Genomic DNA, 25,724 nt, shown 5'->3' with positions numbered 1-25,724 from the left:
CGCGAGATTTATAATCATTAAAGTACCCAGTATCTTTGAGATAAAAAGAGGGGACAATTCTGGTTTCATATATTTTGACCATGATACTGTAATAAACTATGGTGCAGGCTGACTTGATATCTTTCAATATCACATAAGACAACAAGACCTTGAGGAACACTATAGCAAAATGCATGCTGTGATTAGATATCTCAAACTTTTCACATTTGGAGATTGCACTAAATGAGTCAAATCTGTTAGTAGCATCGGATGCTTTCGTTTCATATGAGATAAGTATATTCACTATAGCTTCAAAAATGAGCCCGCTGGAGCATCTTAAAGACAGTAATGTCAGCCACAGACGAGGACTAGAAAATGGGGGACATTTTCGGGGACTGTCCCCGTAAATCGGGTACATCTGTTCACCTTAAGATATGACATTGATGCAGAATATTCTTACATGCGTGCATGCGTAATCTCAATTACCAGACGTTTCCTCTCCCACCTTGCCACATAATATCAACATGTTAACCACTTTACTGAAAAAGTGAAACAGAATGGATAAGCATTCCCTTCTTTAAGAACAGAAAAACAGCACAAGATATGACACTTTCACACTCAGGCCCACACAAGTTCCAGCCCAATAATAGACCACAACAAATCCACTGCCGCTGTGCAGTCTACTGTATGTGTAAATGCACATGAGCTGCCTGGGGAGTGTCTATATAGCCTTCCTACTCTTTACGCGTGGCAGTGGCTGAGCGTAAAGGTGCACGGTTACATATCAGCTGCTTTGCGAGTAGGGCTGTGTTAAAAAAATCGATTCTCCGATTTTTAATCGATTTTTATTTTAATCCTTTGATATCGATTCATATGTCCAGAGATCGATTTTTTTTATAAAAAAAATAATAAAATATTATTCTGTGTGTGGTAGTTGTAACATAGTTTCAAGTTGACGTTTATGTTTGTAGTTGAAATAAAAACATAAATACTGTAGGCTACATAAATGGAAATGTTTGATCATTAATATCTACTTTTAGAAATTATATAGGCTGAAATCAAATCACTGTGCATAATTGTGAAAGTGTCTTTTATTGACAGATGAAAAGGCTGTTATTTACCCTTTGTCACCACCTGGTGAGTAAATATATGTGTAACTAAAACTGGTCCGCAACTTTTTTTCCCCATCTATCTACTTGCCGCAAAAAAGGTTGGGAACTCCTGTGTTACATAACTGGACAGTCATGTAATTCAGGTTACAGCCCAAAAAACACGTTTTGGTATCACTAACCAAATCGATATTGAAATGAATAGAATCTGAATCTAATCGAATCGGGATTAATCGATTCGCAACCTTGTGAATCGGAATCGAATCGATTCTTGAAATTTGAACCAATACCCAGCTCTATTTGCGAGTATAGTGTGGGTGGCCGCTGTGTGGACGTTGTTTTATTTCAAGTAAATCTGGTTGTTTTACATGTATGATATGAGCCAGTGCCCAGCTGCTGTTGACCTGTTGTATGTGTGTTTAGCCTACTTTTGATTTGTTTTATCATCGTCTATTATGTAGCCTATATCTGGTTCCATGAGCCGGTACCCAACGTTACGTGTGTAGCCTACCGTATATTTAGTTTGGCGAGTCAGGGGTGGTGCCCCCCCCCCCCCCCTTTCTTTTTATGTTGTTTGGCACCTTCCACTTCAAAGTAGTTCCCACGGGCCTGCATCAGTCACCAAGACAGACATGAGACCAATAATGACCAAATAGACTATTGTAATGAATTGGACTTGTGCACTCCATAAGCTTGCACAAGTTTGCATTTAGCGTTCAAATCTGCTCATGGCATGCCAGCCATGATCCCTCTTTCTAATGGGCGGCCCAAGGAGGAGAGCCGTCACAGGTCAAAGCGAATACATGCTAGTAAAGTAGCGTAAAGATGGATTAGCCGAGACAGTCTATTCTCTGTGTTCTAAGTCTGTGTAATTGCCCTTTAAACTGCCCTTAACTTCCACTTTGATAAATGTATAATAGATCCAAAATCCATTTAATGGTACAAAAAAGCAAGTTAGGCCCAATGTATTGATTTAGCTTTTATCAGCTTTACAGAGACAAAGAGGTCCAATACCTACAAAAGCTACAGACAAAAACAAGAACAAGCATCTAACAAAATGTGTGTGTGTGTGTGTGTGTGTGTGTGTGTGTGTGTGTGTGTGTGTGTGTGTGTGTGTGTGTGTGTGTGTGTGCGTGCGTGCGTGCGTGCGTGCGTGCGTTGCAGGTCAGAAGGGGCTGCCTTGTTGTGTGCACAGTTCTCCTTAGCAGATTGATAGAGCCGTGCAGGGTGTATATTGTGTTTATGTTAGCTCTGCAGGGTGTATATTGTGTTTATGTTAGCTCTACAGGGTGTATATTGTGTTTATGTTAGCTCTGCAGGGTGTATATTGTGTTTATGTTAGCTCTGCAGGGTGTATATTGTGTTTATGTTAGCTCTGCAGGGTGTATATTGTTAGCTCTACAGGGTGTATATTGTGTTTATGTTAGCTCTGCAGGGTGTATATTGTGTTTATGTTAGCCGTGCAGGGTGTATATTGTGTTTATGTTAGCTCTACAGGGTGTATATTGTGTTTATGTTAGCTCTGCAGGGTGTATATTGTGTTTGTTAGCTCTGCAGGGTGTATATTGTGTTTATGTTAGCTCTGCAGGGTGTATATTGTGTTTATGTTAGCTCTGCAGGGTGTATATTGTGTTTATGTTAGCTCTACAGGGTGTATATTGTGTTTATGTTAGCTCTGCAGGGTGTATATTGTGTTTATGTTAGCTCTGCAGGGTGTACATTGTGTTTATGTTAGCTCTGCAGGGTGTATATTGTGTTTATGTTAGCTCTGCAGGGTGTATATTGTGTTTATGTTAGCTCTGCAGGGTGTATATTGTGTTTATGTTAGCTCTGCAGGGTGTACATTGTGTTTATGTTAGCTCTGCAGGGTGTATATTGTGTTTATGTTAGCTCTGCAGGGTGTATATTGTGTTTATGTTAGCTCTGCAGGGTGCATATTGTGTTTATGTTAGCCGTGCAGGGTGTATATTGTGTTTATGTTAGCTCTGCAGGGTGTATATTGTGTTTATGTTAGCCGTGCAGGGTGTATATTGTGTTTATGTTAGCTCTGCAGGGTGCATATTGTGTTTATGTTAGCTCTGCAGGGTGTATATTGTGTTTATGTTAGCTCTGCAGGGTGTATATTGTGTTTATGTTAGCTCTGCAGGGTGTATATTGTGTTTATGTTAGCTCTGCAGGGTGTATATTGTGTTTATGTTAGCTCTGCAGGGTGTATATTGTGTTTATGTTAGCTCTGCAGGGTGTATATTGTGTTTATGTTAGCTCTGCAGGGTGTATATTGTGTTTATGTTAGCTCTGCAGGGTGTATATTGTGTTTAGGTTAGCTCTGCAGGGTGTATATTGTGTTTAGGTTAGCTCTGCAGGGTGTATACTGTGTTTATGTTAGCTCTACAGGGTGTATATTGTGTTTATGTTAGCTCTGCAGGGTGTATATTGTGTTTATGTTAGCTCTGCAGGGTGTATATTGTGTTTATGTTAGCTCTACAGGGTGTATATTGTGTTTATGTTAGCTCTACAGGGTGTATATTGTGTTTATGTTAGCTCTGCAGGGTGTATATTGTGTTTAGGTTAGCTCTGCAGGGTGTATATTGTGTTTAGGTTAGCTCTGCAGGGTGTATACTGTGTTTATGTTAGCTCTACAGGGTGTATATTGTGTTTATGTTAGCTCTGCAGGGTGTATATTGTGTTTATGTTAGCTCTGCAGGGTGTATATTGTGTTTATGTTAGCTCTACAGGGTGTATATTGTGTTTATGTTAGCTCTACAGGGTGTATATTGTGTTTATGTTAGCTCTGCAGGGTGTATACTGTGTTTATGTTAGCTCTGCAGGGTGTATACTGTGTTTATGTTAGCTCTGCAGGGTGTATATTGTGTTTAGGTTAGCTCTGCAGGGTGTATATTGTGTTTATGTTAGCTCTGCAGGGTGTATATTGTGTTTATGTTAGCTCTGCAGGGTGTATATTGTGTTTATGTTAGCTCAGCAGGGTGTATATTGTGTTTATGTTAGCTCAGCAGGGTGTATATTGTGTTTATGTTAGCTCTGCAGGGTGTATATTGTGTTTATGTTAGCTCTGCAGGGTGTATATTGTGTTTATGTTAGCTCTGCAGGGTGTATATTGTGTTTATGTTAGCTCTGCAGGGTGTATATTGTGTTTCTGTTAGCGCTGCAGGGTGTATATTGTGTTTCTGTTAGCTCTGCAGGGTGTATATTGTGTTTCTGTTAGCTCTGCAGGTTGTATATTGTGTTTCTGTTAGCTCTGCAGGGTGTATTGTGTTTATGTTAGCTCTGCAGGGTGTATTGTGTTTACGTTAGCTCTGCAGGGTGTATATTGTGTTTACGTTAGCTCTGCAGGGTGTATATTGTGTTTACGTTAGCTCTGCAGGGTGTATATTGTGTTTACGTTAGCTCTGCAGGGTGTATATTGTGTTTACGTTAGCTCTGCAGGGTGTATATTGTGTTTACGTTAGCTCTACAGGGTGTATATTGTGTTTATGTTAGCACTGCAGGGTGTATATTGTGTTTATGTTAGCTCTGCAAGGTGTATATTGTGTTTATGTTAGCTCTACAGGGTGTATATTGTGTTTATGTTAGCTCTGCAGGGTGTATATTGTGTTTATGTTAGCTCTGCAGGGTGTATATTGTGTTTATGTTAGCTCTGCAGGGTGTATATTGTGTTTATGTTAGCTCTGCTAACATAAACTAATTGACATAAGAGATCAGTCATATTGATGGAGCAGTGAGATCGATCAGGTGACCTGAGGCATGAAACTGCTTTCAACTAGGAGAGAAAGCAGAGAGGAATCTCATTTTTGTTATAGCGCCACCTACAGCGCCGATGTAAATATAATAAGAGTGTGACCTGTATAACAAAGATGGTCAAAATGCCTTTATTCAATCCAAATCCCACATGGTACATTGTGTTTTATTTCCTCCACCTCCACCCAGGGCTATAGGGGTCAATACAGACAAGGTGAGTAGTTTACCCACCTTGTTTCCCCTCATTGATTGATACAGTTGATCTGAAAATAGGTCAGTAAACTCTTTGCCTCGTTTTGAAGAGGTGGGTAAACTGTGCGTTTACCCTCCACTTAGGGGTGAAACGATAACCGGTTTTAATGATAACCATGATAAAATTCCTTACGATAACGTACCATTTAATTTTTTTTTCCATTAAAACCGTGGTACAGTGATTACCGTGATTACAGCACTCATCATCAACCAAAGTTGGCAACCGTCTCCCAGATGCAAACGTGCGGCCTTGGAGAAATGATTTCAGTGAGTGTATAAATCCTTTTTGGGTCTGAGTTTTCAATATAAAACTTAGTGAAATGATTTCTGTGTGTATTAGTACTTATTGAACATTTTCAGCACATTTTAATAATACCGCGATAATACTGATAACCGTGATAATTTTGGTCACTATAATCGTGATATGAAATTTTCACATCGTTTCATCTCTACCTCCACTACGCCCCTACCTCCACCCCATCACATCCCCCTCTTCACATTAGCACGAGCTCCATTGCTTATGGATTGTCATCTTGGGGTAACACATTGATTACAGAAAGATTGATGTTTTAGCACCATTTGGCTTCAGAGGCTTTTCTATTCCAGTGATGGATTGGTCTCCAGGAGTCGTTGGCTCTTTTACCTTGTTTGGTGTTGAACATAACGACTTGAGGGATCCATTTACTCCAGCTGGAGGGAGGCCAGACAGGACTCCAGTCTCCTTCACAACAGCCACTTTTCCAGCAGGTGTGCATTTGTTAAGACCCTGGTCAACTCAAAATATTCATGGAGACACGAGAACCCGATGGTCGCTCAGTGACCAGGCGCCCTTGGACGAAACCAATCATGAGGATCGGATTGCCAAATCTGATCTGCGATGAGCAGTCCTTTAAAGGCTCAGTAGTTAAATACTAGTCATCATCAGGACCGGCAGTGACAGTATTGCACTGACAGCCATGAATAGTGCAGGCAAACACATATCTGGTGTGCTGGTGACTTCCAGTCACGCTTCGTCCCTCCTCTCTCTCCCATATCCTGTCACATCCTAATCAGCAGACTATAATGGAGCAGAAACAATGACAGTCCCACAAGTATCTCATCACAAACAGCATCATCACAATCACACAACGCCAGTGGGCTTTATGACGGCAATCTAACGCCAACCAAAGCCATCGTGTGACTTGCTCCGTGGCGGTAATGACTTTGACTTTACCCGCTGTTTGACTTGATCTAATCAACCCTGATCTGAAACCACTGATAACAAGTTGTAGCACGTTCAATTTTTACAAATTACAGCCGCAGAGGGAGAGAGGGAGATGCGTCGCCTCCTGACATCTCTGTGCTCGCAGGCCTTAAATCAGGATTTAGCACCTCGGCGTTAAGTCCTTCCACGTCCATCTGACAAGACTAATCTTCTGCTAATTGCAGCGAAAAGAACTCCCAATTAGTGCCGGCGTATGGGATTACATGGGGAAATGAGGAGAAGTGTTTGTCACCTATGATGTTGTCACTATAGTCTTATCTTTTTCCCCCACTGCCTCCCACAGTTACAATGATAGCAGCAGCTCATAATGATCTATTCTGGGGCTTGCCTTCCTCCCAATGTGTAATGATTTGTTTCTAAACTGTAGATTTGGCCTTTATGGATGTAAAAGTAGAGCGCTGGGGATTGTTGAAGTGGAATGAATGTGAGACAAAATAACCGATTGAATGCATTTATGTGTGTGTATTCTCTCCGGCTGTGTGTGGTTTATGAATTGGTAAAAATATGGTAATTTTTCGATCTTTTTCTTCACACGCAGCCAAAAAGAGGACGTTTCACACCTGCGGGGCCGTGGGTCCTGATGGCCCGACGTGACGGTGGGCACCTGAGGGCTCCTCAAAGGCATCCAGATGTGGCTTACAGTGGCTAGGTCGAGGCACTGCAGGTGGGAGGGAGTTGAACCAGTGGAGCACACCACTGGTTTGCTTAGCTCAATGAGCACAAAAATAGAGTCCCATATCTCTTTATTTAGACATCTAATCAATCATTAATACAAACACACACACACACACACACACACACACACACACACAGCATATACTGTACACTTGACCTCTCACACATCAGCACACTCTAGCATCCTTCACATCTATGCAGACTCTTTGTCCCGCCCACATGCAGCCCTCAGTGCCTCAGCTGTCCATCGATCTTCCTCGGGCAAACAGAGAAATATCACTAATCAGACTCTTGCAGAGGAGACTAAAAGCCGCTGCAATTACGGCTAAACAGCGTGGGTCACAACGCGCACGGCCCCAAACTCCCAGAACCACCCACCACAGTATCCACATCGGTGCCCCGACAATCACACTTACCACCTGCACCTCAAAGGAAGTGTGTATCAGTATTGTAAGACCCGCTGCCTTGTGTGGAGAACAGTATTCCTCCAGTGAGCGTTCATGACAGCATGATGCGTTAAACTTGGATTTGACTTGGATGATTCAATAACGGAAAATGCCTCCCACATCGACACAAAGATAAACACACACACACACACATTTCTCCCATCCCGACTCGTCCTCCTCCTCGGGTCAGGAGCTGTGGGCAGCTTTCCTCGCAGCGCCCAACTTCCTCTGAGCCATCGCTGGTCAGGCAACGATCTTCTGCATGTTTTTAGTGGCAAGCACAAGGTTTTCACCCAACAGTAGTTGGGTCACTGGCATAAGTAGATTTAACTTTAGCGTTTGTTATTTCTCTTCTGACACATACAGGGACAAAGGGGATTTGGTGATCAGGATTAATGAGGCCAGATATGATGAGTGCGTTTACTGTACCATTAGGATAATATCCTGCTAATGGGTTTTGTATAGAGTACCATTAGATACATTATAATAATTATTATTATTTTATCCAAAGCGACTTACAATAACACATTTGTGTCGGCAATAGAGAAATCAACTATGCAACACAGTCTATGACAGCTACAACTTCTGAAGGAATAGTGGTAAAGTTTTTTTTATTTTTTTGTTTTTTTTAATAGAGAGAGAAAGATGTTAGTTCAAGAAGGGCCCAGATGGAGCCTGAAAGGTGTGTCTTTAGTCTTTTCCGAAAGATCGGCAGTGATTCGGCCGTCCTGACCGAAGGTGGTAGCTCGTTCCACCATTGGAGTGCCAGGGACGAGAACCGCAGGGATGATGTATTTTTGTAGGCTTACCCAGAAAGCGCCACCATGTTGGTTCGTAAGGGGAGAATGATTTACAACCACTGAGTTATGGCCTTTTAAATTTTGAACTGTTGCTATAGCGCCCCTTATACTGTAGGTCAAATGATAAGATCTATCAAGTTAGAGGGGGCTACATGATCCCGGCACACCTGTACCAGATTTGGTTAGCATCGGACACTGCGTTCCTGAGTTATGTCGATTTTGGGGAAATAGGCTCCACCTCAAAAACTTTTGAAGTTGATTATATCGCTTTGCAACGGTGCGGGCTTTCATAATAAAAACGCGACAGAGGTTTTGTGCAGGACACTCCACACATGCTGTGTCTCGTGGTTTGGTGCGGATTGGACGAAATTTGTAGGAGGAGTAGTGAAAAAACGGTTTTGGACAAAATCCAAAATGGCGGAAAATCTAGTTAGACGGAAATGGGCGAGGACTATATTAGTAGAAGCTGGAAGACCCCGGGAATCCAGGGGGAAAATATTTTGATTGTAGATTCTACAATTCAAAAGTTATGGAGAAAAGCTATGGCTATGTTATGGCACCGCCATCAGGTCAATTGGTGTAATTTTTTAGGACAGAGTAGAAAAGGACGCTATGAACCTTCTACCAAGTTTGGGAACTGTAGCTCTTATAGTTTCTGAGCTACAGGTAAGGCGGAGTTAAGGTCTTTGCACACAGAGTCCGAATTGTTCGCTGCGTTTTTTTAATCCGTCATCCGGAAAAAAAACGTCACGCACAGATACCTTGCACACTGAGCCGGATGCGTTAATTACCCAATATTCGTTGCGAATTTTTGCAATGAAGAAAACTACCGCGATCCTATTGATCCAGAACAGCGGCTGGCAGTGTGTCTGTGTGGCTCTCACACACACACACACACACACACACACACACATCAATCATCCGGCACATTCTGTCTTTTAATTCCGAATCACTGTATTCTTGCTTTGTGCTACATCCATGGCTAGGAGACGAAGTGAATTAACTTCTCAGACGCCATTTTTCATTGTGAATAGCAACACTACGGCGGCTCTGGGTGGTCAAACAACTGACAAAACGCTTTTCATGGATGCGGAAAAACGCAGAAAATCGAACCTCGTCCGAAAACTTAAATGACGGACGTAATTGTTGGACTCGGTGTGTCAATGATGATTGACACAAATGAGGTCCTATTCTTTTTTTTCCGTGCGTCAATTTCGGACGAAAAAACGGACTCTGTGTGCAACGTCTTTTAGATAGGTAACACACAGACACACACACACACACACACACACACTCCTGCGACTATGTCAGGTCGAAGCTCGCTCACACACTACTTACTCACTCCCTCGCACGCACACACACACACACACACACACACACACACACACACACACACACACAGATCTGAAATTAAGCCGAACCAAGAAATGAATAAAGCTTGAATTGTACCTGTGATAGAGTCTCAGTGAACAGATAATGACTTAATCTACAAAAGCAATGAAGCCTTGGAGCCTCTGTAAGTGATTGAATCTTTATCTGAGGAAACACCTTTTTAATTACTCATAATCAGTATTAATCCTTAGGATCACCTAACCTGTTAACACATTCAGTGCCAAGGACGTCTGTGGACGTCCTAAAAAAAAGTAACGTTCAGTGCCAAGGACGTCTGTGGACGTCCTAAAATCATAATTCATATTATTCCATAATTCTGCTGTTTAAGGTCGTACCCAGCCAGTGAGCATGAATCCCTTCAAGGGATCACACGGCGCCACCTTAAACATCGTCACAGGAGCTGCTCCACCCACCTCAGATCCTTTACTTTGTACAGGAGACAGCGGAGAAAGTGGAAACCGATGCATGCTTTCTGGACCATTTCTGCCAGAGCCGTATATATTGCTCTGTCTACAGCGGAGAGTGGGCTCGGCTGCATCCGCGCTCACAACTGAGCTCTTATGCTTCTATCTATCTCCACACGATTTCCTAGAAAGCCAGCATGCCTGCCTTTTCGTTCAGTCGCGTTTGCCAGCGCGCATCATTTCCTTGATGGGCGGCGGGGCGCTGGGATCTGTCCGGGGCAAAAACGAGAAAACAAACTGTGCGTGTGGGAGGAGCCCGCAGCTCAGAGGTGGAGAGGGGAGAGGGGGGAGGGGGGGGGGGGGGGGGGGGGGAGGGGTGTGTGACACACACAGGCTGCACAGAAACCACACCACACGCCACCACATCAGAAAACACCAGCCAGAGTCAGTGAATGTTGTCGAAATTAGAGTGCAAAAGGTATTCATAAAAGGGCCTGTATCTTGGTAACTAAAAAAAAACGACAGAAAACCCTTGAAAGTGCACTTTTTGGAGAGGCTGTAATTTCATAATGGAACTGTCTAGAAACAAAATTTCTTCTTTGGAAGAAGCAGGAGTGTTCAATCTTTCATTAAAGTCCAGCCCCGTTAATATAGCCATAATAGAAAAAATTCTATAGCTGTTTTCAACTGAATGGAAGTGAATCTGGCACAGGCTCCAGACAATTTTACTGAAGCGCTGTGGCACTGAATGTGTTAATAGTAGTATTAGACCATGTTTGCCAAGTGTGGAGTCCTGTTCTGGGACTTGTAATTTAATTATGTTACAGTCAGATAAAAACCTTTCATCTCCATTTTTGAGGATTCAGCATAAAAGGCTTATTGTCACTTGGATAGTCATGTATTGACTGTAGTATAAAATGTAAAATTTTGAATGAGTTTCGTAATGAGTTGAATTATCCTAGGTTCATACAACTCGCACAGCCCACAATGACCATGTCAACCTCGAGTAAAAATGAGTTTGTGCATGAGAGTAGTGTCTTATTCTGGGATTAATCTGTAAAAAGAAATGTGGACAAACCCCAGAAGCCCTAGAAATTTCTCCTTAAACTATGATTTGCCATCTGAAATGACTAATTAATTATGAATGGAGATCTGAAAGGAATTAATATGGTGGGACGTCAGTTTATAATTTGAAGCAGAATAACTGGAGCTATTACCATCTCAATAACTTCTCAATAACCTAGAGGATCTGCTTGCCCTGTGATTTGCAGATGTGTTTGCATGAATGACAAGCGCTAGATAACGCTATATGATGCTAGGTCATAAAAGGTCACACTCACAATGTGTTCTGATTTGTTCCTCAGCTTAGACAAGTGAAACGAGATCTCTCCTCTCCACCTAAGAAGAATTGACATGCGCCCGATGTTGCTGCCACTAAGCTCTGTTGTGTCATGGCTTTCACATCATTAATTAAGCCGGGGATCAGAGCAGCGAGGTGAATGTTAATACACCTTTAGGGACAACGATGACTGTGTAATAACCCCGTTGTCTCCGCTTGTCCCGCAGACGTGTCCCTGCTGCCTCCACCGCCGTCTCTGTCCCACTTGGCTCTGGGTCTGTCTGTGGGAACCTCAGCCCTCATCGCAGCACTGCTGCTGGCCGTGTCCGGAGTCATGATAAGTAAGTAACTCTCTGTACAGTACTCTAAATCTACGCTGTAGAACTGTAACACTAGGGGGCACCTGGGTGGTGTAGCGCTCTGTTCACTTTACACACCAGATCACAGAGGCCCTTTTAAGAGGGTCCTTCAAAAAAGTGCACATTAAAGGAAAATGCAGTTTTTTTTACACCCTGGACCTTATTTCTAGCTTTAAATATGATTTTTTAAGTCACCCTGACAGGTTCGGTTTGATATTATTTGCTGAAACAATAATTTGTTTTGAACTGCAACCTGAAAACGAGGAAACGGGGCATGTGAAATGTCTGTATTTATGTCTGTATATAGATTATTTTCTGACACACAGCGGCTCATTTGCTTATTATATTATAGAGGCAACGAGATATGAGCGATCTATTTACCTCCGTGCCACTGGCAGCCTGCTCTGTTTGCTGTCTGTCACATAGATAGTAGTCTCTCCCCAGACTCAAATATTACGTGGAATCGCTGCGCTCCGCATACTACATAAGTCTGTGCCACTTCACTTGAAATTGAATGAGTGACAGGCCGTAGCACCAATGAGAGAGCGGTTCGAAAAATGGGCTGCGCCTCCCGTGTTGTCTGATTGCAAAGTCATTACTGATTGGGGAGGACTGAATCCACAACTGGCATATGACTGGCCAAGTGAACCGTTCCCTCCCATAACCAGGGAGGGAAAGTGTCCCAGACCCAGAGAGAGATCTGCAGCATGCAGTAACGTAGTGTATCAGACCCAGAGAGAGCTCTGCAGCATGCAGTAACATAGTGTATCAGACCCAGAGAGAGCTCTGCAGCATGCAGTAACGTAGTGTATCAGACCCAGAGAGAGCTCTGCAGCATGCAGTAACGTAGTGTATCAGACCCAGAGAGAGCTCTGCAGCATGCAGTAACATAGTGTATCAGACCCAGAGAGCTCTGCAGCATGCAGTAACGTAGTGTATCAGACCCAGAGAGAGCTCTGCAGCATGCAGTAACGTAGTGTATCAGACCCAGAGAGAGCTCTGCAGCATGCAGTAACATAGTGTATCAGACCCAGAGAGAGCTCTGCAGCATGCAGTAACATAGTGTATCAGCGTAAGAACTCTCATGGGTCTGGTGTTGAGACTATATAGATAGCAGCTCCCGCCGTCTCCCCCACTCCTGCTTGTAACCCATATAATGACGTTATTCCATATAGGTGGCCATCGAAATCAAATTAATCATCTATATTCTCGAAAACAGATAAATATCAAGAGTGTATATCATGCTAAGCTACATAACAGCTAACTACAATGAACCCTGCAAGTCACCCGGATGTACTTCTTTTTCTTCTTCTTGCATGCATCACTGAAATGTCACACACACTACACTCTGTCAGGTCCCCCTAAGCGCACTCCCCAAGTTTGAAGTCGATCTGACAAACGGTTCTCGAGATATGCGAAGGACAGACATACAGACAGTCGTGGAATAAGTCCAAATTGGATGAAAGGCGGCACCACACTCCATCGGGGTCCGACCAGCGCACTCCCCAAGTTTGAAGTCAGTCGGACAAATGCTTCTCGAGATAAACTGCTTTTTGTGTTGCCAGTAGGTGGCGCTATGTCAAATTGCAAGAAATTCAGCACACACACCGGTGACGATGTCACTTTTTAAAGCATACTGTACACCTTTGTATACTGCCCACCTGTGGTGTCGCTATAAACAAAGCAGCATCAGAAAGCTCACAGTGGCTTATAATGACAGCATGAGGCTGTTGAGAGCTTCAAGAAGCTCTAGCGCGAGTCATGCTTGTTAGTATCAGAGTTCCTACCTGCTCTGCTGTCCTGCAGAATCTGATGTATAGATTTATGTGTAGGGCATCTGTGTCAGAAAATGACCTCATCACTGTCCTCACTAACCCTGTACGAAGTTCTGTCAGATTCTTTTCCAGACTGTGGAACCACTGGCGAACATGTCTGTTTATTAAGCATTGAACATTATGGAAGGCCTTAATACATGTTTCCCCTTTGTTGTTATTTTCTTATTTTGTACTGTGCTGTTTTGTACTGTTCTTTTTTACTGTGATATGGATCTCCCTGGGTCTGAAATAAAGAATTGAATTGAACACACACACACACACACACACACACACACACACACACACACACACACACACACACACAATAGCCTGGTCATCCCTGTTCATCACAGTTTCTTCTCTCCCAGCTCAGACAGCCATTAGCAGGTTGTTGACAGAGAGTGAAGTGAGTCTCCCGGCCGGCCTCGACATCCGGCTTTTCCAGACTACCTGTCTGTCAGACGTATGCACTCATTGAGCCATCAACTACACCCCACCCCCCCACGACACACACACACACACACACACACTCAAACACACACACACACACTCTCACACACACTCAGGGGCACTTTACACGAGGACGGTTTCCTATGGTGACGGGGAATTATTTTATCGTTAGTGCCTCCCCGCTGAGCGCTCCATGTAATTGCTTTGACATGGCTCATTTCAGGAACTTTGACGTGCCTGCACACGCGATTACGTCATAGCCGTGCGCGAGTTACACAACATCAGTCAGGAAAACAACACGAAGAGAAGCAGACATGGATCTTACGGTTGTGCTCTCGTTAATGTTGCGGGTGCTTACGTGGCAGAACCAGATAATACTGGCAGTTCTACGCCTTATCCAAGAGGAAGTCGCGGAAGTATTTATATGCTGACCCGGCACTCTCCAAGTTGTGGAGCGACGAGCAACGCCCGTTGACCATCACACTGCCACCTAGCGACCTGGCATGTACATTACGGCATTTTAAAAATTCAACAGCGCTCATGTAAACATGGAGAAGGTGTGAAGGAAACGCTATTGTGTCATTTCTTCCAGAAACTGTCCTCATGTAAAGGGCCTCTCAAACACACACACACACTCACACACACATATGCGGAAAGACACACAAACGCACAGCCATGCATACACATCAGCACATGATGCACTAGCTGAGAGGTGTGAGGCTGCAGTGATGAATGAAACACACCAGTGATGGATGGCTGCTTAGCTGGTGGCAGACTGCACTCATATATTAGACAGCACAACTCCACTATGCTCACACACAAGCATTACCACATACATCCAAACACACACACACACACACACACACACACACACACACACACACACACACTCTCACACACACACACACACACACACACACACACACACACACACACACACACTCCTCCTGCGACTGTGTTTACAGCCCAGGTTGGGGCTGCTAGCGGTCTCTAGTTGGGTGTGTGTGTGTGTGTGTGTGTGTGTGAGAGAGAGAGAGAGAGAGAAGACAGCAGTGTCTACTGTAAGCACCTCTGCATAATGTGCATGTGTATGCAGTGTGAAGTCAGTATGGGGATTCTACAGCTGTCTGCAGAATAACGCTGATTCATGGCTACTGCCAATAACGCTGATTCATGCTGAGAGAGAAAAACATTGCTTTTGTGATGTGTTTGTGTGTCTGCATGTAGGCCTACAGTATGATGGATTGTGACTTAAACACATTCACATATTCATATGTTCAATGTTCAATTTCCAAAAAGCCATTTATTCATTTGAGAAACCAAAGTCTTCCATCAGCAATTCATGAATCATTATGAGACAAAGGATTTCTATTCCATGAAAACATAATAATTGAATTAATAATTGATTGGATTTATATAGCGCCTTTCAAGACACTCAAAGCGCTTCACATATCAGGGGAGGGAGGTGGAGGGAACTCAACTCAACCACCACCGATGTGCAGCACCCGCCTGGGTGATGCACAGCAGCCAGTTTGCACCAGAACGCTCACCACACATCAGCTATCACAGTGGAGAGTTGAGGACTGAATGTGCCAATTAAGTAAAGAGGGATGATTAGGTGGCCATGATTGAAGGAAGGCCTGTTTGGGAATTTAGCCAGGGCACCGGGGTTACACCCCTACTCTTATGAAGAGTGCAGATGGGATCTTTAATGACCACAGAGAGTCAGGACCTCGGTTTAACGTCTCATCCGAAGGACGGTGCTCACTCACAGGACAGAGTCCCTGTCTCTGCCCTGGGGAATTGGGGAGATTATTCATCAAATCAGGTTATTCATCAGACCGTTCGGACCAGGGGGGGAAGAGCACCTCCTACTGGTCCTCCAACACCACTTCCAGCACCAGTCTCCCATCCAAGGAGTATCCTAGGCCAGACCTGCTTAGCTTCCCAAGGAAAGCCAGTATTGTAATGCAGGAGCCACTGGTGCTGACGTGCTGAAAACATGGCTGTTGTGAAAGCAAAAGGTCTTTATGTAACTAACTTTAAAAGCATTCCACTCCGTGCTTTACTTACCAGCAGTCATTTTATACAAATAGTGGTGTTCAAGGTTGTTGTTGTTATTTTGGAGGGTCCCCCTCCCCACCCCAATCAATTCCCCAATGGTCAAAAATGGTTAAGTCCCCCCCCCCCCCCCCCCCCCCCCCCCCCAACACACACACACTTCTCAAACCAAAGTCACGCCCCTGCTCCGGAGGCTCGCCAGGCTCCTGTGCTGCAAACCTGTATTAAGGTGGAGGTGTGTTTACTCTGGGTTGAGTAAAGGGCGGGTGTGTGGGGGAGGGCAGAGGAGTAGCTGTACCAGGATAATGTTCTGTTTTCTCTGGGATTACCAGGGGAGACGAGCGCTGGTGCTTCAACAGGTTAAATCACAGGGTCGATGCTTTAAGAGAGCAACATAACGTACTCTGTATTTTGTGTGCGTTTCTGTGCTGGCATGGTTTCATGTTTTTCTACTGAGGAAAATACTCCAGCACCATGTGGAGGAGTCAGCTAGTTTAATGTTTCCTTAGGTGTTAAAATGGGCTAATAACACATTGTTCTCTAACTGCTGCAGTGAAATGGATCTTAAACTGCAGTTAAAATAAACAGCGTAAATAAGATCTATGGGGCCTTTTTAAATAATGGCCTCCTTTGTACAAAACTGTAGCCTACAATCACACCGTGACCTTCCCTCAAGCCCTCCTCCGCGTGCAGTCTGCCACGTCCTGCTAAGTTTCATTGTTAAAACGTTTGTTGTAGCTTGAAATAGAGACAATATTGATAGTGTGTGAATTGGCATTTGTCCAATTTATTGTGTAACTGAGAGTTGAAATCTGGTCTACACAAACACTACATTTCAACGCATTTTATGTCACATGAAATATCATAAATATGGGACTAAATATAGGCTATGTGCTGCTGCCAGCAAAAAGCTTCCAGGACACAACTATGGTTAATACTTTAGCGCAATACTATAAAATAATGAATTGAGTTCCTGCAGTAACGCGCATGCGCAAGTACTTAGTCGCTAGCTGTGATTGACTAGACCAAAGCAAGTGTGCACCGGTCTTAATAAGTGTGGAGCGAGGTTCTCTGGGCAGTGGGCACGCTATGTTATTGTAACAGACTGTATACGAGGCTCTGTGTACCCCCTGAGTTGCTGGTGTTAAATTAAATTAACCTCTGAAGCTGTACAGCCTACAGACTACATAGACGCACACACACAGTCAACATCATTTCAGTCTGTTACATCATATAATAGCCTGCTACAATGATATAATACACCTGTCCCATGGTCGTTTATCCTGTGGTACTGAACAATCGTGTACAAGTTGTGAGATAGAGTATATGTGTGCCTGCGGCACCCTATATATATTCAGTAAATTAATATAGCTCAGGTGGTAGAGCACCATGTCCTGAATGTGGGAGATCAGTGGTTTGAATCCTGTGTGAGGCGCTGCATTTTTTATTTAAGATCCTGGTGAAATATGGTCTAAATGGGAACGTTTAATCAACGTCTGCAAATAGTGGGTGAAAAAACTTTCACTTTTGAACCTTTCTTGCACGTTTTTTCAACGTTGACCCTAAACGTCTTTATCAACCTAAAAATGCTCGCTGGGTAGGAACACATGCCACAGCCTGGAAGTATTGGGATCAGATGCTATATTCTTCACCAATGAACCTGCAACAGACTCCTGCTAGGAATAATGCTGTAAGGATAGACATGAAATTCCCCCACATCATTTAATATCAAATGTTCCAGTGAGACGCGAGCGTTTGCTGGTTTGAAGCCCAATCTTCATAGAGATGAACTGGAATGCAAAAGCGATGCTTTCTCAATGTCAAAGACACATGCCATTTTTGGCTTCATACAAAAAATAACTTAGGGTTATCCCCGGTTTGATGAATAATAATGAGTGAGATGTCTCACTTTATGGGGAACAGACCTCTGCGACCCTACATAAGCACCATTGTATTCTACACCAATACCCTCATATTGGGGTCAGAGAAAATAACATTTAACTTTCCACCACTAGGGGTGCTAGCACTGTCCCTTATAAAGGGAGTGGCGGGGTGTGGTGAACGCCTTTCGCAATGAGACTTCTTCACACCCACCCTGGCAAGAAGGGTTGTCTGGTGAGTCATCTCACTCATATTATTCATCAAAAAATATAGGGGTTATATACATAACCGTAAAGGAGAATTTCTTTTTTTTTTTACCTGGATCCCTCTCCTCACATTAATTATTATCTGACGACTCACCAGTGTTCTCCGCAGCGTTATTAGATATAAAACTTAAGGTTATATACATAACCTTAAGTTTTATATCTAATAATCGTGAGATGACTCACTTTATGGGGTGTGGGAGCTCCCGTATGCCAGACAGCTCATAGCTCCGACCCGATGGGAGGTTTCCAGGCTCCTTAACTGTGTCCAAGACCGCCTGCGCCACATGCGGCCTGAGACGTTGAGTCTATAGAACCGAACAAAAGCAAAGGGCGAGGTCCAACTCGCCACTGCACAAATGTCCCTAGTAGCCCTCTACACACTGTAAGAGCTTAGCAATCGTATACGTTTATTGGTGGCCACACTGTGCGACGTTGGATCTAATGAACTGGGGTACGATGTCAGGTTTGATGTGTGCAGACTGTACGATTACGACGCACGTCTCTCTCCGTCAATACCTGTCAATCAGCGGTCAATCCACACGCAAGAATCAAACGTCAGCAGCGTGCCACAGCTACAGTTGTCTGTGGTAGAGATGTCAACAAAGCTTTAAGAATGGAGCCCTGGCAAAGTGGAATTTATGTGTATGGAAAAAACATCCGAGGAGGAGGAGGAGGACGTGGACCCGCTCGTGGCGCTAGGGAACAGAGGCAACACGGGATGCCAATTTTGCGAGAGAGCTTTAGTAACGTCAACTATTTATTAGCCTCCTCTACTAGCATGCGTCTATACTGATATGATCATGCAGCATTTCTATTGGTTGTTATCAGACACCGTTGTAGGCGTCACCCTAAATTTCTGGGTGACGGCTACGACGTGCTGGATTTTTTTATTCGGTCATTTGTACAGATTCATTGCCCTAATTATCTAATGTTTTCCCTAATTCAAAATGATGATGTGAGCAATGATGACGTGACATCATTCACTGATGACATCATCATTGAGTGCTCAAGTGACATCACTGGTGACATCACCAATTCTATACATCATCAGTGGTTTGATTTGAGTATGTCCCGCAGGCAATTTTTTTTTTTGGATGATGGCGAAGGCTATGCGAAGGCATAACCCGCCCCTCTCTGCCTCTGATTGGCCTAGCGTCAAACTTCCATCCAAACACATTCACTTGGCTATATCCTGCATTACATCTCTTTCTACAGTCTGTGGTCAGACCGTCAGACTCAGTGGGTCAGACAGACATACAGCAGTTACGCTTGCTAGCCTGCATGAAACACGCCAGTGTGTTTATGTTTTTAATATAGTCATATATCTATGGTTTATAACGCTGCCGCTACTCTTGGCAGTGCACGTATGTAGCCTATAGACAGAGAATTGATCAAGGGTGATATAAAACAGGGTTATTTACAGGGAACTAGCAAGCGTAATTGCTGTCTGTCTGAGTCTGACCCACTGAGTCTGACGGTCTGACCACAGTGTAGAAAGAGATGTAATGCAGGATAGCCAAGCGAATGTGTTTGGATGGAAGTTTGACGCTAGGCCAATCAGAGGCAGAGAGGGGCGGGTTATGCCTTGGCATAGCCTTCGCCATCATCCAAAAAAAAATATCGCGTCCCGCAGGCTTTGGAGATAGACCATGACTGGTCACAGCTAAAGTGTGCCCATGGCGCATCGTCTCCAGTCTCCAGCCTAGAAATGAGCATGCCAAATTTCTAGTTAGCATAAAGGGGCACGGCCGCGGGGGCGAGTTGAGGTGGTGACATATCAGGGGAAAGAGAAGGACAGTTCAGTACCCTTTCACCTAGGTGTCAGGCTTCACCAAACATTTGGGTTTGGGTGTAGTTGCACTTTAAGGTTTTGAAACAAGCTTGCCCCCAGAGGTTCAACAAATAATTAATTTGTTAACTGATGAATTCCCAGACTGTATTGTTAGTAATAGAGGTATAGAAAATGTTGATGGTGAACATATACGTATTTGCTAATTCCATTACACTTTCACTTCTTTAGGTTAGATTAGTCTGCAGGCTATCCATAACTGCAGGAATAAAGGTGTGTTTTGAAGAAATACAAATACATTGTAACTATGTGTGCAAACAAATTTATTAAAATAAATTGTGGAAAGTAGTGGATAGTGGATAGGAAGATGACACGAGTTCAGAAGGGGACTGCAGGTGAGAGGACAGTCAAGCAGGGCTTTGGCTCATTTATTTATTTATTTATTTAACCTTTATTTAGACAGGCGAGTCATTAAGAACAAATTCTTATTTACACAGACGGCCTGTGGGGTAAGGGAGAGGGGCTGCAAAAAGAGTCATGTTAAGGATAAAAAAGGATAAAAACTGCATTATAAAAACGGTATAAAACATATCAACATTCACATATAAAGTATGGGGCAGGATACGAACCCGGATTAGGGTAAGGATGGGGTTAGGGGTGGGAAGAGGATGCAAACCCGGATTAGGGTAAGGGGGGGTGGGCGGGGGGAGACAAGGTAAATGGCTAAAGTGCACAAGAGAAATACAACATAGGATAGAGCCTCATCTGCTTCTGTCTGGCAGGTCTGTTGGAGTGGTGTTGGAGCAGCCTTGTTGTCAGCACTTCTTGTGTTCTTCCTCTGAAATATGCGGGATAGCCAAGAAAACAAGGGACACTTCTACTTCTTTGGTTTTGTTGAGAGCCTGTCTTTGGCACTGGAACTACGAGGTACTGTAGGTTCGACCAGTTGGATGGGTGAGTGTTTTTTTCCAAGGTCAGACTGGACAGATCCTTGGTGTCGTTTACAGTTTCAACCACAAGGCTTGGTGGAGCCTTTGAGGTCAACCTGGTTGGCTGGAACCTGGGACTCCTGAAGCGTCCCCACCCGCGACACCCAGGAGAAAGGCCTGTGGGTTTGGCGGTCAGGGCAGCGGGCTCTGCGGTGGGCGTGGCCTCAGCGCGGGTTTTCTCTGTCTGCCAGTGTCGTCTCCATCTTCAGCTCCACGACTGCGGCCGCAGCCTTGTCCTCCTTCTCCGGCCCGGTGCTCACCGTGGCTCCTTGTAGAAGGCAGCAGACTCTTCCTGAGCACCCCTGGGGCCTGGGCCAGATGTCCTGTGTGTCGCCTTCCCTGGCTGACGACCTCCTCCATGTTCAGATGCGCGTCGCCTTTGAACTTGATAGACCTGTTCCTGAGAAGCGTATGTACGGGTTCAGAGTTATCAAACACCACAAAGCCAAAGTTTGGCATCTTCCCTCCCTTCCCGCTTTTGATCCTCAGCTCCAGGACTGTACCATACTGTTCAAAGAACTCCTGGAGTTCGGCCTTGTCCACATCATGCGGGACATTTCCCACAAACAGCTGGTGGGCGTTGGGGTTCCGGATGAGACTGCACACCTCCGACTCACCCTGCTCACCTTCTCGCACTGGCCTGGGTCGGATGTCTTGCCTGTCACCCTCCCTGGGCAACCGGGTCTTCAGCTCCTCCACGTTCAGATGCACGTTGCCTCTGAACTTGATGGGCCTGTTGCTGAGGATCTTATGTACGGGTTCAGAGTCATCAAACACCACAAAGCCAAAGTTTAGCATGTTCCCTCTGCCTTTCATCCTCAACTCGAGGACTGTACCATACTGTTCAAAGAACTCCTGGAGTTCGGCCTTGTCCACATCATGCGGGACTTTTCCCACAAACAGCTGATGGGCGTTGGGGTACCGGATTAACTTGTGCAAGTCCGATTGGCCGTGCTCGCCCTCCCGCACTGTCCTGGACCCTCTGTGTACAGAAGGAGGGCCTCCAGGCCTCTGTTCTCTCGCCCTCTGGTCTCTCTGTCTCTGTGCTGCTGATTGCAACTCTGATTTTACCTCCACTCTGGCCGGTGCTGTGGGAGTGACTTTGACGATGTGGGGGGAGAGTCCTGAGACTGGGATGGCCTCGCTGGGTGGGAGGTTCTTACTGACAACCAACGCCCAGGAGAACGGCCTGTTTTCCTCTCGAGCGGCGGCGGGGGGTTCGGTGGGCATGGTGGTGGGCGTGGCGTCAGCAGAGCTTTTCTCTGTCTGCTCAGGCATCTGTTCATACAAGGCAGCAGGCACCTGTTCATAAAAGGCAGCAGGCACCTGTTCATAAAAGGCAGCAGGCACCTGTTCATAAAAGGCAGCAGGCACCTGTTCATAAAAGGCAGCAGGCACCTGTTCATAAAAGGCATGTGGCACCTGTTCAGACAAGGCAGCAGGCACCTGTTCAGACAAGGCAGCAGGCGCCTGTTCAGACAAGGCAGCAGGCACCTGTTTGTAGAGGGCAGCAGGCATCTGTTCGTACAAGGCAGCAGGTGCCTGTTTGTAGAGGGCAGCAGGCATCTTTTGGTAGAAGGCTTCCTGAGCCATGTTAGGAGAGGTAACCACCATCTCGTCCGTGTCCTCCACCTCGTCCTCAGAGTCGCTGAAAACCTCATCTTGGTAATGAAACACATCATTGTGGACGTAGAATTTGTCTGTGACGATATCGTCGGGTGCCAACACAAGGGTCTGCATGAACTTCCTCATGGGCTGCATGTTGTTGGATAGCTCACCCATCACCTGCACCAACACGCCTTGGTTCATTGTGGCGTAGGCGTCCACCTGCCTGATCTTGGTGTGACAATCCCGGAAACCAAGTGCCATCACTTTCTTATGGATCTCAGCTTGTCCATAAACAGCCTCAACTGCTTTGCCGTTGCTGTCCAGGCCCCCATGCAGATATGAAGAGTTCTTGCCATAAAACTTGTGCATGTAGTCGCTGGCCTGGGCCAGGAGTGTGTAGTACTGTCGGACAAACTCCCGTCCGATGAGCTGGGCACTTGGACCGTCCATCACCATTTCTTTGGTCAGCTGGCAATTATCAAAACAAGACAGTCAAATAATGGCGTCCCTCCCACCACTTATATAACCTCAGCCGGAATGATTTATGACATCACTGATTATGTCATAGGCATTATGACACCATCACTGATGTCATAAATCCTGCACTGCAGAGGCTATAAAGAGGATTGACAGGGACGGATAAATCCAGAAGGAGGCGGTAATGCAACATAAATGATGCCAACTGCCATAAAACACCAGAAGAAGAAGAAGAAGCAGAGGCTATAAGCAAAGAGCATGGAAGGAAAGAGACGACACTCCGCCCATTTTTGGAAACAGAATGCGCCTCGCAGTGGTCAGCTGCGGTAGCGCGGGCCCCTATAATCAGCCTCTCTAAACAGTAACTCAACGGGAGAACACTCTAAATTTCGTGGATTCACATCTTTTCTGGGCGTACTGCAAATCTTGATTGAAGTGGTGTAGTGCAGGGATGTAAAACAACAACCATATTGTGGAAACTAAGCAAAATTTTTCGTTTTTTTCTTTTAGTTTTTTCAAGATAAATAGTAAATGGACCCGAGGTTAAAACCACGGCAACGCACTTCTGACGGAGTGGACGACAGCCGCATTTGCGCAAACTGTTTACAGGTTAGTAGCTTCTTGTTAAATTTGGATTCTGTCAGTTTTCATTGTCAGTCAGTTTTTTACAGACAGCCGAATTATAGTTGAGGCTTTCCTCCTCTCCCAAACCCGGTCTCGGTCATTAGAACTGGTAAAAACACTATAAAGCAGTTTGTTAAAACTCGCCAATTTCCCTACAAATACACGCTGCCTTTTACGGGAGGTGTGCCACGTGGGTGCAGAATAGGATGAATGGATGTTTGATGACAGGTAACTTGATTTGGTTAAAGAGATAGTTCAGAGATCCAGTAGTTTGGGGGAGTTTTACAGTATATCCCCCACTTTTTTTTTGTCAGAAAGAAAGAAATGTCTCCAGACAGAACTTATGGGGGGGACCTTTTATGTATTTTGTGTAGTCTGAAGAATGTCAAAGAGCAATATCTGGCTATCTTGGCTCAATTAAGTGTTTTAATTTATGTTTGCATTAAAATTCCATGATTTGACCGTTTCCACTCGAGTCGACTAATTTATAAATGGGTGATTTAGCAATGGGAGTATGCCATGTCTTGTCTCTTTGTTGTTTGAAAAATTGTTAAATAAAGAGTTAAAAAAAAAAGAATAGCTTAACTTTTCTAGCCAGGTTCAGTCTATCCAGGCCTATCCACTCTACATTTTTACGTTAACATACATTTACTTGAATGTTTGTTATGGGTATAGATTTATACATGATTGCAAATTCTACATTGACATTTTTTTCCCCTGATTATAGTCTGGACCATGTCTGCATATACTGTTGTAGTCAGTGAATTTTTCAGCAAATGTAATCAGAATCAGAAAGACTAATGATCCCCTGGGGGGAAATTGGGACAAATTAACGCAGCTTTATCTACCGTTTAAACAGTATAAGCACACATGGAGCTGATCTTTCATCAATAAATGTGTTTTCTTTAGAAATAAATAAATCAGTAAATTGAATGAGTCAATCTGAACCCATGATTTCAAAGTGCTGTATTTATTTAATAAATGAAATTCAGAATGAACGTTTATATGTTTCTGCTTTGATCCTGCCATTGAATAAATAAGTAAATAGTATAGGCTAAGTAAATAGAATAGACCAAGATTTGCAATACGCCCGGAAAAGATGTTAATCCTGCAGTTTGTGTTGTCGCGCAAATGCGGCTGTCGTCCACTCCGACCCGCTGTGTTTTTAACCTCGGGTCCTTTTCATTAGCTATTTATCTTGAAAAAACTAAAAGAAAAAAACGAAAAATCTTGCTTAGTTTCCACAATATGGTTGTTGTTTTACATCCCTGCACTACACCACTTCAATCAAGATTTGCAGTACGCCCAGAAAAGATGTGAATCCACGAAATTTAGAGTGTTCTCCCGTTGAGTTACTGTTTAGAGAGGCTGATTATAGGGGCCCGCGCTACCGCAGCTGACCACTGCGAGCCTGTGCGAGGTTCTTTTGGCGCTGTCACGCTTCCAAAAATAAAAAATGGTGGAGGCTGCTGGGCGCTGATGTTGCAATGGGGCAATATGGAGCTGTCATTTCTTTCCATAAAAGTTCTTTGCTATAAGTAGGACTGGTATGGTAGACTTTCAGCCGTCATCAGTGACCTGGCCTCTTCTTTACTTCCTTCTCTTTCTTTCTTGCTGTCTTTCTTTCTTTCTTACAGATAGCTCTACTGCTTCTTCTAATGGCTTTCCGGCAGACTGGATGCTGGATTGCTGACAGTTGGATGGTCTCACTCTAGACATGGTTCTTCTTCCTTCAAGTTTCCGGTGTTTCTCACACCTCCTCAATCTTGGCTGTTGCGCCTCGTCTCATGTTCCTCCACTCCTCATCCCTCCTGAGCAATGCGCCTTCAGCTTCGAGAAGCGGTCCTCCGTTAATAGAGATTTGAGCCCAGTGGCGGAAGCCATCATCTGGTTCCCAGTCCACCTCTGAACTTCATATTTCACTCTCCATTTCATCACTGGTGACATCATCGTTGATGACATCACTCACTGAGGACATCACAATTGCTCG

The 25,724-nt window shown here is 44.4% G+C and overlaps 1 pseudogene across 1 annotated transcript; it reads right to left on the bottom strand.

Annotated features, from left to right (window-relative positions):
- Nucleotides 1-21,157: 21,157 nt before the first annotated feature.
- LOC310773301 (ras GTPase-activating protein-binding protein 1 pseudogene) lies at nucleotides 21,158-23,098 on the bottom strand (annotated as a pseudogene). Its single transcript has one exon. The product of its transcript is annotated as a ras GTPase-activating protein-binding protein 1 pseudogene (transcript).
- Nucleotides 23,099-25,724: the final 2,626 nt, after the last annotated feature.

Source organism: Poromitra crassiceps, assembly GCF_964638095.1.
Source record: "Poromitra crassiceps genome assembly, chromosome: 3".
Lineage (NCBI taxonomy): Eukaryota > Metazoa > Chordata > Actinopteri > Beryciformes > Melamphaidae > Poromitra > Poromitra crassiceps.
The sequence above is the reverse complement of the archived record's forward strand: the minus strand, read 5'-3'. Positions and strand labels throughout refer to the sequence as shown.